Raw genomic sequence first — 12,929 nt, 5'->3', positions numbered from 1 at the left:
ATCAACACTGTTGCTCTTGACCCTCTTAACGGAAGTTTCATTAATCTCAAAATCATCACTACTCAGACACATTATCGACGTAACATTAATCTCCTCAATTACACCATCCTCTACAACATGATATGTCTTCCTCCAAGACTCCTCCTCCACAAAATAATCTTCATCACCTTTACAACTAACTTCCTTTTCAATTTCTGCAACTTCCCAAAGAGCATCAATTACCACAGTGTTATCACCATCAATTTTAGCACATAGTAGGTCCTCCGACAAATCCTCCTCCTTTTCTTCACACCCCTTACCCCCAAAATCCCTCAAATCATCACCTTCCCTCCCTACATTATCAATTCCTTTCTCCACACTACTACCCCAATCATTAGCTGCCGTACAATGCTTATCAATTAAATTACTTACCTCCTCCCCTACATTACTAATTTTATCACTTAATTCCTTCCCCTGATTACTAATTTGACTACTTAAATTATTCCCTTGATCAATCAATTTATCACTTAATTTAGCCAACTGCTCTAATACTAACTTCATAAACTCATTATTACCCCCCATGTTACTTTGATTTTGCTCACTAGCTTCCCCTTCACCCCCCATTACAATTCCATACACTTTTTCCATAGACATATTATCACTCTGAAAACAACTTTCATCAAACTTTGTGTGCTTGTGCCACAACTGCTCTCCTCATCATTAACTGACATACTTCCTTTATGCACTTTTCTCCTTCTCAAATTCATTACACTACTATTACTCTTACTATTATTCATATTCCACTGATAAAACATAGAACTCAAAACATGACAACACCGATACATAACTCCTGACACAAGCCCACTAAAACACTGGACCAAATGTGCCTACCAAGGTTATATAGCAAGTCTGGATATCATTCTGCCTCACGTTGGCGGCGCCAATTGTAACTCCCCTTCAAACTACTGAAATTCCTGAACAGATAAACGTTGACTCAAATAAGTGTAAATAACAAGGATAATGGGCGCCACCTGCAAAACACTTATTTAATTATGTAGAGCAACGAGCCACTCCCTCTCCCAAGGCGACGGTCATCAGGCTGACGAGGCTCCAGACTTGCTTTGTAACCTTACCTGTTGCTATATAACCCCTGAAATTAAATTTGGGTAACATGCCAGGTTCAGCCTCACTCCACTGACAAAAGACTCACTTAAAGTTTGATTCCATGATTTTACTCCCAGAATAAGAACTAATATGTGACAAACACCAACAAAAATAAACACTTATGCAACCCACTTAGTGCTTGCTGTTTACATAGAGCTAATATACACAATACTATACAACAAAATCATCTCTACAAATCGAACATCATTATACTTTTAACATACCTCCAGGTAAGAGCCCCACTGCACTCCGCTGTTACCGTGAATCCTAATCTGGTAGAGAAAAGTACGACGACTATTTCTCTACATATGGATGCAACCTTCTTTACTAACAGCATCCCTAACCTTATTTACACTTCTTCGTCGTCTTGAATTTCTTTACAATTGCTGGCTGGACAGACAGCGTTACATGTCCGGAGGCAAGCAAACAGCAAAATTCTCCACCAACTGAAGCTGCATACTCGGGTCACAAGTTCCAAACAAACACTTTCTTTTACAGAAAGTCCACTGCAAAGCCGGTAAGTCGTTGAGATTATACCATGTTCACTCCGTAACAGATACTCCAAACAATAGCAGATCGTATAGCAAACTGCGCAAATACGTCGCTCCCGCAGACCAGTACAAATGAGAAACACACAGTATCAGCATCAGAGTCAGAAACACAATGAGAATCAGAATCAGAATGCCTCGCCGCACACGCTTACCCACTTATATATCCTTGCTACGCGTGGTAATCGCGTCCTGAAAAGTTATTGGTAGCAACGCTCACACCGGCACTTCTTCCCGCGTCACTCTGTCAACACAAACCTCGCTCAAAACAAAGCCCTCGCATTGGCTATCGAGTATATGATGTGACATAGACCGTCCACTCATGTATGTCCACATTGATTCACCCCAATTCTTCAACCGATACAACCTGCCGTACCCCGTGTTTTCAAGCCACCTGTTGCAACACCTCCAACTGACTTCAACCGTCCTTCCCGATATAGTCGCAGTTTTCCCGGTTGCACAATCCTTACGGTTAGGCCATATTTACAGACTCTTACCCAAACGGAAATTTATACAAAATATAATGATGAACATATGCAATATTCCCTAACTATACATTCTTCTTATAATATTACGTTTTTACATGGTATATAAACAAAATTACATGATTTTAACCTAACAAACTATATACGAAAATTTCCTAACCTAAAAACTCGGGAGTCGTACATACGTACGGTTACAATAAAATCAAGTAATCAAGAGGAGGTATATTAAATTGTAACTCCCCTTCAAACTACTGAAATTCCTGAACAGATAAACGTTGACTCAAATAAGTGTAAATAACAAGGATAATGGGCGCCACCTGCAAAACACTTGCAGGAATATTTAATTATGTAGAGCAACGAGCCACTCCCTCTCCCAAGGCGACGGTCATCAGGCTGACGAGGCTCCAGACTTGCTTTGTAACCTTACCTGTTGCTATATAACCCCTGAAATTAAATTTGGGTAACATGCCAGGTTCAGCCTCACTCCACTGACAAAAGACTCACTTAAAGTTTGATTCTATGATTTTACTCCCAGAATAAGAACTAATATGTGACAAACACCAACAAAAATAAACACTTATGCAACCCACTTAGTGCTTGCTGTTTACATAGAGCTAATTTACACAATACTATACAACAAAATCATCTCTACAAATCGAACATCATTATACTTTTAACATACCTCCAGGTAAGAGCCCCACTGCACTCCGCTGTTACCGTGAATCCTAATCTGGTAGAGAAAAGTACGACGACTATTTCTCTACATATGGATGCAACCTTCTTTACTAACAGCATCCCTAACCTATTTACACTTCTTCGTCGTCTTGAATTTCTTCACAATTGCTGGCTGGACAGACAGCGTTACATGTCCGGAGGCAAGCAAACAGCAAAATTCTCCACCAACTGAAGCTGCATACTCGGGTCACAAGTTCCAAACAAACACTTTCTTTTACAGAAAGTCCACTGCAAAGCCGGTAAGTCGTTGAGATTATACCATGTTCACTCCGTAACAGATACTCCAAACAATAGCAGATCGTATAGCAAACTGCGCAAATACGTCGCTCCCGCAGACCAGTACAAATGAGAAACACACAGTATCAGCATCAGAGTCAGAAACACAATGAGAATCAGAATCAGAATGCCTCGCCGCACACGCTTACCCACTTATATATCCTTGCTACGCGTGGTAATCGCGTCCTGAAAAGTTATTGGTAGCAACGCTCACACCGGCACTTCTTCCCGCGTCACTCTGTCAACACAAACCTCGCTCAAAACAAAGCCCTCGCATTGGCTATCGAGTATATGATGTGACATAGACCGTCCACTCATGTATGTCCACATTGATTCACCCCAATTCTTCAACCGATACAACCTGCCGTACCCCGTGTTTTCAAGCCACCTGTTGCAACACCTCCAACTGACTTCAACCGTCCTTCCCGATATAGTCGCAGTTTTCCCGGTTGCACAATCCTTACGGCTAGGCCATATTTACAGACTCTTACCCAAACGGAAATTTATACAAAATATAATGATGAACATATGCAATATTCCCTAACTATACATTCTTCTTATAATATTACGTTTTTACATGGTATATAAACAAAATTACATGATTTTAACCTAACAAACTATATACGAAAATTTCCTAACCTAAAAACTCGGGAGTCGTACATACGTACGGTTACAACAGAATAACATCATCTGCAAAATGCCTTATCTCTGATTCCATTTCTTTACTCATATCATTTTTATGTATATATATCAGAAAACATAAAGGTCCAATAATTATGCCCTGACCCTGCGCCAATGACCTTACATGTCAGGCCTTTTTAAACAACAAGCATCATCAGGACTTCCCCTCTTAATTATTACAGAATCAGATAAAGCCTCACCTACTCTATTTCTCTGAGTTTTTCTAGGGCAGATAACCCTTGTGGATTTTCTCTCTCTCCAATAGGTCAAATTAGTAGAAGATTTTAGATACAGTATCAGGAGCATGTTAATGCCAAAACATTAAAAAATAGCCAATGAAAGAACATATGTCAGATTTTAATTATTCATATTTTTCCTTCTGTAATGATTTGGTTATTTTACATAGACTTCAAGAAGGTCTGTTGCTTAATATTCTCAAAGATATTTATATTCGTATGGATCAGAAAAGTAATCTGAATACAGTTCTAAATTAAATTTCTGAGAAAATCAATATACTTTATGACCAGTTGATAAATATATATTTTTTAAAGTAATAAACAAACTTCCACTTCTTCTTATCTTTCAACACCTCCCTTACAACCACCCCTGGTTTCCATCAGTGGCAAACCTCCTCAGCATTCAGCCTTGAGCAACATCAGTTCAGTGTCAACTTCTCACCATATACATACACAGCCTTCCTGAGTTGGTGTTCATAGTTTATTTTCCTGTGTTCCTAGTTAATAATCTGATGAAATGAAATGGCGTATGGCTTTTAGTGCCGGGAGTGTCCAAGGACAAGTTTGGCTCGCCAGATGCAGATCTTTTGATTTGACTCCCGTAGGCGACCTGCGCGTCGTGATGAGGATGAAATGATGATGAAGACAACGCATACACCCAGCCCCAGTGTCAGCGGAATTAACCAATTATGGTTAAAATTCCGGACCTTGCCGGGAAACGAACCCGGGCCACTGTGGCCAAACGCCAGCACGCTAACCATTTAGCCATGGAGCCGGACAATAATCTGATGAATGACTACTATGCGCACATTCAGTGGCAAATATTTTTTCTCCAATTCCATATTGGTAAAGGCACAGGTACCATGTTGATATTTATTATCTAATTTGAATGACCGAACATCTTTTAAATCTTAAAACACACAAATTGTAAAACTTATGCAACTGTTATTAGTTCAACAGGATTTTAGATTGGCTATAGACTGCAGTGATTGGACAAGAACTGGTGTATTCAACATGGTATGGCCATTGGCAAATTGGTGATAGAATATATTTAAATTACATTCAGTTCTGTGGTGTACAATTAATTTTAATGATGTATTCATAAGCTCGATGCTTTCGTGAATGATTCAGTTTTGATGTCATTTTGAACTAGATGTTTAAAATTCACTGTCCCATGATATTGATATGATATGTACTTTTCATGAAAAATAGGACATTTTAAGATTTTGAAATACTGTATACATGTTTTGACTTGTTGACCAAAAAAATTTAATATTTTAATTTAAACCATTAACTCTGTTAGGATTATTAGCTGAACACGGCCCAAAAGGGTCCAAAGCATGTGCTAATAGCAATTGTTCATATAAGTAGTGTTGAATAAGTGGATTTGACTTTTAAAATGTCTTTATAAGAAATTTTGTCAGATTTCAGTTGTAAGTCAATACAGAATAGATCATGAAGTTTATCGAATACAACACCAGACCATCTGCAGAAATATAAGGGCAGTTGCTTTTATTATTGGGTCTGGTTCAGAAATGCACATTGAATGTCTTGCTACCTACTGTTTTGCCAGACCATGTGCGGAAATACACAATTAAAAAAAATTAGGAGAACATGTTTTGTAACATTTGGTATGTGAATGTTAATCTGGTAGATGGGGTTCCAATGGTCGTACAGCATACCTTCAGACCTTAGCTACTCAGGGTATGTCAGATTGAAGCTTTACTCCATCTGTAGGCGTAGCCATCCATTAAACTGTCAGAGTACTCCTCAAAACAAATTGAATAACATGTAATACCAATACAAATGGTCCGTTATTGGACATGGGAATCAACATCTATATCATTGAATAGCATGTGTCGTTGAGAGGTACACTACTGCAGTCATTTGAGCATGTTGTACATCAACCATCACTTCCCACGAGACATCTTAACAAGGTTCTAGTCGCAAGGGCCGTCACTTTGATCCAGCAGGGATGGACGTTTTGTCGTGTTGCTTTGGATCTCAATGTTACTAAGGTTAAGTTGTAAGGAGATTCCCACCCTCCAATACTTGTCAATTTCTTATAACAGTTTTATTGCTTCCATGACATAATCTAGCATAATCTCTAGGTGTGTACTAAATAGATAGAACATGTTTTGTTCTGATTATGGAACACCTTCAGCTAAAAGAATAAACAAAACTGGCAAGACAATTAAAACACATGTAATGATATGGTGATGAAATAAAATGTTCATTCATGTTGGGTTAAAATTTCCAACAAGTCAATGTCCAAGTAACGAAGTAAAATTGGCGTAAGAGGCCTTCTTTATGCTGGAAATGTTTATACTTGGTGGTCTTGAAGATAAAATTAGTAATATAAATGATTTTCTTAGAAATTGGTAGTCGGGGAAACTCTTGTAAACAACCGTAGTTGAAGTTGAGTTTTGGAGTTAGACTGTTAAAATGTGTCCGAAACAAGAAGAAATTAAATAAGGAGGGAGATATTTTAAATGAGAAAACCTTGTAAGAATGTATGTATGTTAGTGAGGTATAAAAGGATATATGCAATTCTTTTACCTCACAGTCGGTCGTATTGTATTTAGCGTCCTCCCTTATGCCGTGTCGTCACTGACTGAGTTCTAAGTGTGTGTGTGAGGAGCTTGCAGTAGGCGAGGAGAAGTGGAAGGAGAGGTAGGGGAAGTGAGGGAAGCAGGGGGAATGTTGTGTAGGGTGGAGCTAACTGAGAAGTGGTGTTGTGATGGGTGAGGGGAAATGGAAGGTGAAGTAGGGGGAATGTTGTGTAGGGTGGAGCTAACTGAAAGGAGGTGTGTTGGATGTTTTTCCGGATCATTTTTGATGGCTTTTCTAGATAAGTCTAATTTAGTAGCCTCTTCTAGCAATATATTGATATTCTCCGTTATTTTGTTAATGTTCTGGCTGAGGTTTTGTTTCTGATCAATCTCACTATAGATATTCTCCAAAATGTTCATTAATTTACCTTTGTTTAATGTTTGCAGAATGGTCAAGTCCCTTTCTATTGTTGTAAAATTATGTTTATATTCAGTCATATGGAGGCTCATAGCCAAGTATTTCTTATGTTTCTCAGCATTAATACGTTCCTGGTATCTTACTAAGAAATTACGTCCTGTTTGCCCATTGTATGAATTGGCACAATTTGAACATTTAAGTTTACATATCCCCGAATTTAAATATCTGTTATCTCACGGCTTCGCTCACAAGAATTTTGTAATTTGATAAATATTACTTGTTCCTCGGTACTGCACTAAGACATTATCTGCAAATCCCTGAAGTATAAAACTCGCTGAAAAATTGCATTTTCATTTACCCCAGAACCTCTTTGTAAACCGTGTTTGTGGCATTGCCTTTGGGGCTATGATGACCAGGCTACTGGCAGACCTAAATCTGGAACACGGGACATGGAACTCTATGAGTAAGAAACAGTCCTCTTTTATGTCGAAAAAACAAGTTTTCTTTATTTCTAAAGGAGGTTCCAAATATCAAATTTCACGTATGTAACATCTTAGTTTTTGAGATATAAGTATCCTCATAAACAGAATTCAACTCCTTCCTCACTTATTTTCAATCTCCAGCTTAGGTTGATTTTCCAAAGGAAAAAAGTATTTATTTATTTATTTATTTATTTATTATGGCTTCTTTCATGTGGCGAAGTTAGGGCACACGGCCCTCTCTTACACTTAATTTTTCTTTAATTTTAAAGAAGACTACAAATACCAATTTTCACGTCTGTAACATGTTTCGTTTATGAGATATAATGTAGATATACTTGTTATAAAAACTGACCCACTCCTTGGCTGTGTGATCAGTGTTGAGTTCTTCAGTTCACAGGGTTCCAGCTTCGATTCCGGGCTAGGTCGGGGTTTTTAATTGCATGTTATTATTTCTCCTGGCTCGGGGACAGGTTGCTTGTGTTTGTCCCAACATTTTCACTCACATTACTAACCACAACAGAAACACGGAATGGTAATTACATCCTTACACATACAGTTGCTGTCAGGAAGGGCATCCAGCCGTAAAAGGGTCAAATCCAAATGTGTAACACAGTTCGCACCCGCAACCCCACAGCTGCGGGTAAAGCGGTAGAAGAATGAGATACTCATTTTAAAATTTCACCTGCTTTTTTTATTCTTTTCACCCCCTTAAGTGGATTTTCCAAAAAAAAGTCTTCCTTTTCAAAGGAGATTCCAAGTACCAATTTTAACATCCGTAATATTTTCTGAGATATATGTATCCTCATATAAATAATTCAACTCCTTCCTCACTTCTTTTCATCCCCCACCCCCACCCCAAGTGGATTTTCTGAAAACGAATATTTGTGTTCTGTTATTTTTAAAGGGGATCCCAAATACAGATTTTCATATCTGTAACATGTTAGGTCTTTGTGATATATTGTAGATAGTTCCACTTCACAATGGTTGTTATGTATTGCTTTTGGTTATATGGACTAGACCAATTATGTTTGGGTCCTTTGTTCATGATCTGTAACTCTTTGTATTCAGAAACGTCAGTTACATCTTAGTTGGAGGGTGAAAAGTTGAATTGGGTTTGATGTTAATGGAGGATTCTTTTGACTGATTTATGCTTTTTTGATTTAGAGTAAGATTGTAAAGTTTTTTGTTTCACTTATAATAATGGGAACATTTACCAGATTAATAATATTTTTTTGAAACTTAATTTCAAAAATGCTTTTCACACCAATAATAACAATCACCATTATATTTCAATTACCAAAGCATTGCAAGTAATAACAGATATTTAAATTCGGGGATATATAAACTTAAATGTTCAAATTGTGCCAATTCATACATTGGGCAAACAGGACGTAATTTCTTAGTAAGATACCAGACACATATTAATTCTGAGAAAAATAGGAAATACTTGGCCATGAGCCTCCATATGACTGAATATAAACATAATTTTACGACAATAGAAAGGGACTTGACCATTCTGCGAATGTTAAACAAAGGTAAATTAATGAATATTTTGGAGAATATCTATATTGAGATTGATCAGAAACAAAACTCCAGCCAGAACATTAACAAAATAACAGAGAATATCAATATATTGCTAGAAGAGGCTACGAAATTAGACTCATCTAGAATAGCCATCAAGAAGGATCCAGAAAAACATCCAACACACCTCCTTTCAGTTAACTCCACCCTACACAACATTCCCCCTACTTCACCTTCCGTTTCCCCTCACCCATCACAACACCACTTCTCAGTTGGCTTCACCCTACACAACATTCCCCCTACTTCACCTTCCATTTCCCATTACCTATCACAACACCACTTCTCAGTTGGTTTCACCCTACACAACCTTCTCCCTGCTTCCTCCACTACTATTATTATTATTATTATTATTATTATTATTATTATTATTATTATTATTATTATTATTATTATTATTAAGTGTATGGAATTTACAAAATGGACAAGTATGTACAATATTATACAAAAGAAAAACCTGCAAAGAATATATGGTAAGAAGGGAACAATTACACATGGATATCTAAATTGTTTATCCACTACACTAGGGGTACTGAGACATCAGGAAAGTCTTTTTGGTCTAGACCATAGGCACGCAGAGGGCATTTGTCCATAATATGATGCATGGTTTGAACTAAAGCACCACAATCACATGCTGGAGAGTCCCTGAAGCCCCACTGGTGAAGGGAGAATGCAGATCTTTCACAGTTAGTGTGAAACCTGTTTATTGATGCCCACATTCTTTTTGCCAAACTGAAACCACTTCCTCCACTACCCCTATCTCTCCTTCCGCTTCTCCTCGCCTACCGCAAGCTCATCACACACACACACACACACACACACACACACACACACACACACACACACACTTTGAACTCAGTCAGTGACGACACGGCATAAGGAAGGATGCTAAATACAATACGACCGACTGTGAGGTAAAACAATTGCATATATCCTTTTATACCTCACTAACATACATACATTCTTACAAGGTTTTCTCATTTAAAATATCTCCCTCCTTATTTAATTTCTTCTTGTTTCAGACACATTTTAACAGTCTAACTCCAAAACTCAACTTCAACTACGGTTGTTTACAAGAGTTTCCCCGACTACCAATTTCTAAGAAAATCATTTATATTACTAATTTTATCTTCAAGATCAACAAGTATACACGTTTTCAGCATAAAGAAGGCCCCTTATGCCGATTTTACTTTGTTACGTGGACATTGACTTGTTGGAAATTTTAATCCAACATGAATGAACATTTTATTTCATCACCATATCATTACATGTGTTTTAATTGTCTTGCCATTTTTGTTTATCCCTTTAACTGAAGTAGTTCCATAATCAGAACAAAACATGTTCTATCTATTTGTTGCTTGTTGTTTAAAGGGGCCTAACATCGAAGGTCATTGGCCTTCTATCTATTTAGTACACACCTAGAGATTATGCTAGATTATGTCATGGAAACAAAAAAACTGTTATATGAAATTGACAAGTATTGGAATGTGGGAGTCTCCTTGTAACTCCTTGTAACTTAACCTTACTTGCGTTGAGTCAATACGGGACAAAATATGAGATTGATAAGCTCTCAGTGTCCCTCAGTCAGTTATTCACCGCTTGTGGAATCGCTACATTGAGACAGGCGAGTTCACAAGGAGGGTTGGAGAAGGTTGTGGATGCATGGCAGCCCTGTGCATTGTGGCATCATTCAGTAACTGACAGAAAACTGCAACATCGCTCAGCTCGCCTTCTGTTTGCCCGTACCTGTGTCAACTGGTAATTTTGCCAATGGAGACCTGTGTTGTTCACGAGTCCAGATTTCCCCTGACACAGCGTGAGGGATGTCTGCATGTATGGAGATGCCATGGTGAGCACTACATGCGAAATGTTGTCCAGGAAGGCGACTGATTCGGACAAGGTTCTGTGATGGTGTGGGGTGGAATCAGTATTGAGGGCCATTCGGATCTTGTCGTTGTCCATGATAATCTTACCGCTGTGGGGTACATCGAGCAGTTACTACTACATCATGTGTTGGTTGCTGTACATGGTGTTGGCCCTGATTTCGTACTCATGCACGACAATGTCAGGGCTCATGTAGCGCGCATCACCAGAGCTGTCTTGCGAGAGCTGGACGTTCGAGGGATGGAATGGCCAGCAGTGAGTCCCGACCTTAATCCCATTGAACATGTGTGGGATAGGCTTGACAGAAGTGTTCTTGGGCATCCTGATCCACCACAGACTCTCCAAGACCTCGAACAGGCTCTCATTGAAGAATGAGACGTGATACCTCAACGTGACCTCCGTGGACTTATACCTAGCATGCCACGTAGGTGCCAAACTGTAGTAAATGTGGAGGGCATACACCATATTGAAACTCTCCAACTGTGATAAAAATACACCCTGGAGAACTGTTATCACTTTGTTTTCGTTCCTATATGGACATTTCCGTTTGTGTTCTGAAAATGAACGTGAATCATCGATGTTCTTTTGTTTACGTCAATGGTAAAGAATAAAGGTTTAGTTGGTAATATGCCATTATTATTATTATTATTATTATTATTATTATTATTATGTTGAAGAGTAAGTCATAGCTAGTTCTTCTCATTGTGAACATTTTCTCACTAGGTCTGAAGGTACCGGTATGTGATTATTCAGATACCTCCCTCCCTGAATTACCAGAAACTTCAAGACCTGATAGAAAGACGATCCTTGTTATTCCACGAATAATTATGGTGATGGACAAAATAAATCAAGGTTAAGTATTATAATATTTATGTATCTTTGAAAGTAGAATTCTCTTTATATACTGTACATGTTTTTATTTTTTATTTAGTTCCATCTTCATCATGATCATTTTCATTTCCCCTTGTCCAGCTCTTGCCAGGTCAGTGTGTTGATGGCTCTCCTTCAACCACTCCTCTTCAATAATTGTTTTCCAGACCAGTCTTCTTTTTTCTTATACTGTTCTTGCTCTGTGCCTCCCCCTTGCCCTCTTTCCTTCTAACTTAGCCTCCAACACTTATTTTGGTATTCTTCCCTCCTCCATCCCCTTAACATGTCCAAACCATCTCAATTTTATTCTTCTCCAACCTATCACTCAGTTTTTCTACCTCTGTTCCTTTTCCGGCTTCAACACATCTTACTCTGTCTCTCCTTGTCTTCCCTACCATACTCCTCAGGAACTTCATCTTAGTGGCCTGAATTAGACTCTCATCTCCTAGTCTCTGATGCAAATGTAAATCTTGTACATTATGTCTTCACTAGTTCCATCATGAAGGCCAGGAAAGAAAAAAGAAATGGACTCACGTTGTGAAGAATGTGATAGACATTCCTATTATGGAGTTCAAGAAAAAAGTTTGTATAGGTTATGTCAATCAATCAATCAATCAATCAATCAATCAATCAATCAATCAATCAATCAATCAATCAATCAATCAATCAATCAATCAATCAATCAATCAATCAATCAATCAATCAATCAATCAATCAATCAATCAATCAACCAATCCAGTAAATCAATCAATCAACTGCATATAGGGCTGTCATATCCAGGAGCAGATTCCCTATCAGTTGTTTACCTAGAATTATTTTAATGATTTCAAAAACTTGGAGTTTTATTGAACATTTCCCTTGATAAATTATTTAATTCCCTAATTCCTCTTTCTACAAATGTATAATTGCCCCAATTTGTCATCTTAAATTTCAGCTTTATGATATTTCCTTTCTGTAAAAGCTTTCCTCCAGCTTATGTGCCCATTAATGTTGTTCAGCGCCATCTCTTCTCTGAGAACATAGCTGCTCAGCACTTTAATC

This window comes from Anabrus simplex, chromosome 5, assembly GCF_040414725.1.
Source record: "Anabrus simplex isolate iqAnaSimp1 chromosome 5, ASM4041472v1, whole genome shotgun sequence".
Lineage (NCBI taxonomy): Eukaryota > Metazoa > Arthropoda > Insecta > Orthoptera > Tettigoniidae > Anabrus > Anabrus simplex.
Note: the sequence above shows the minus strand (reverse complement) of the source record.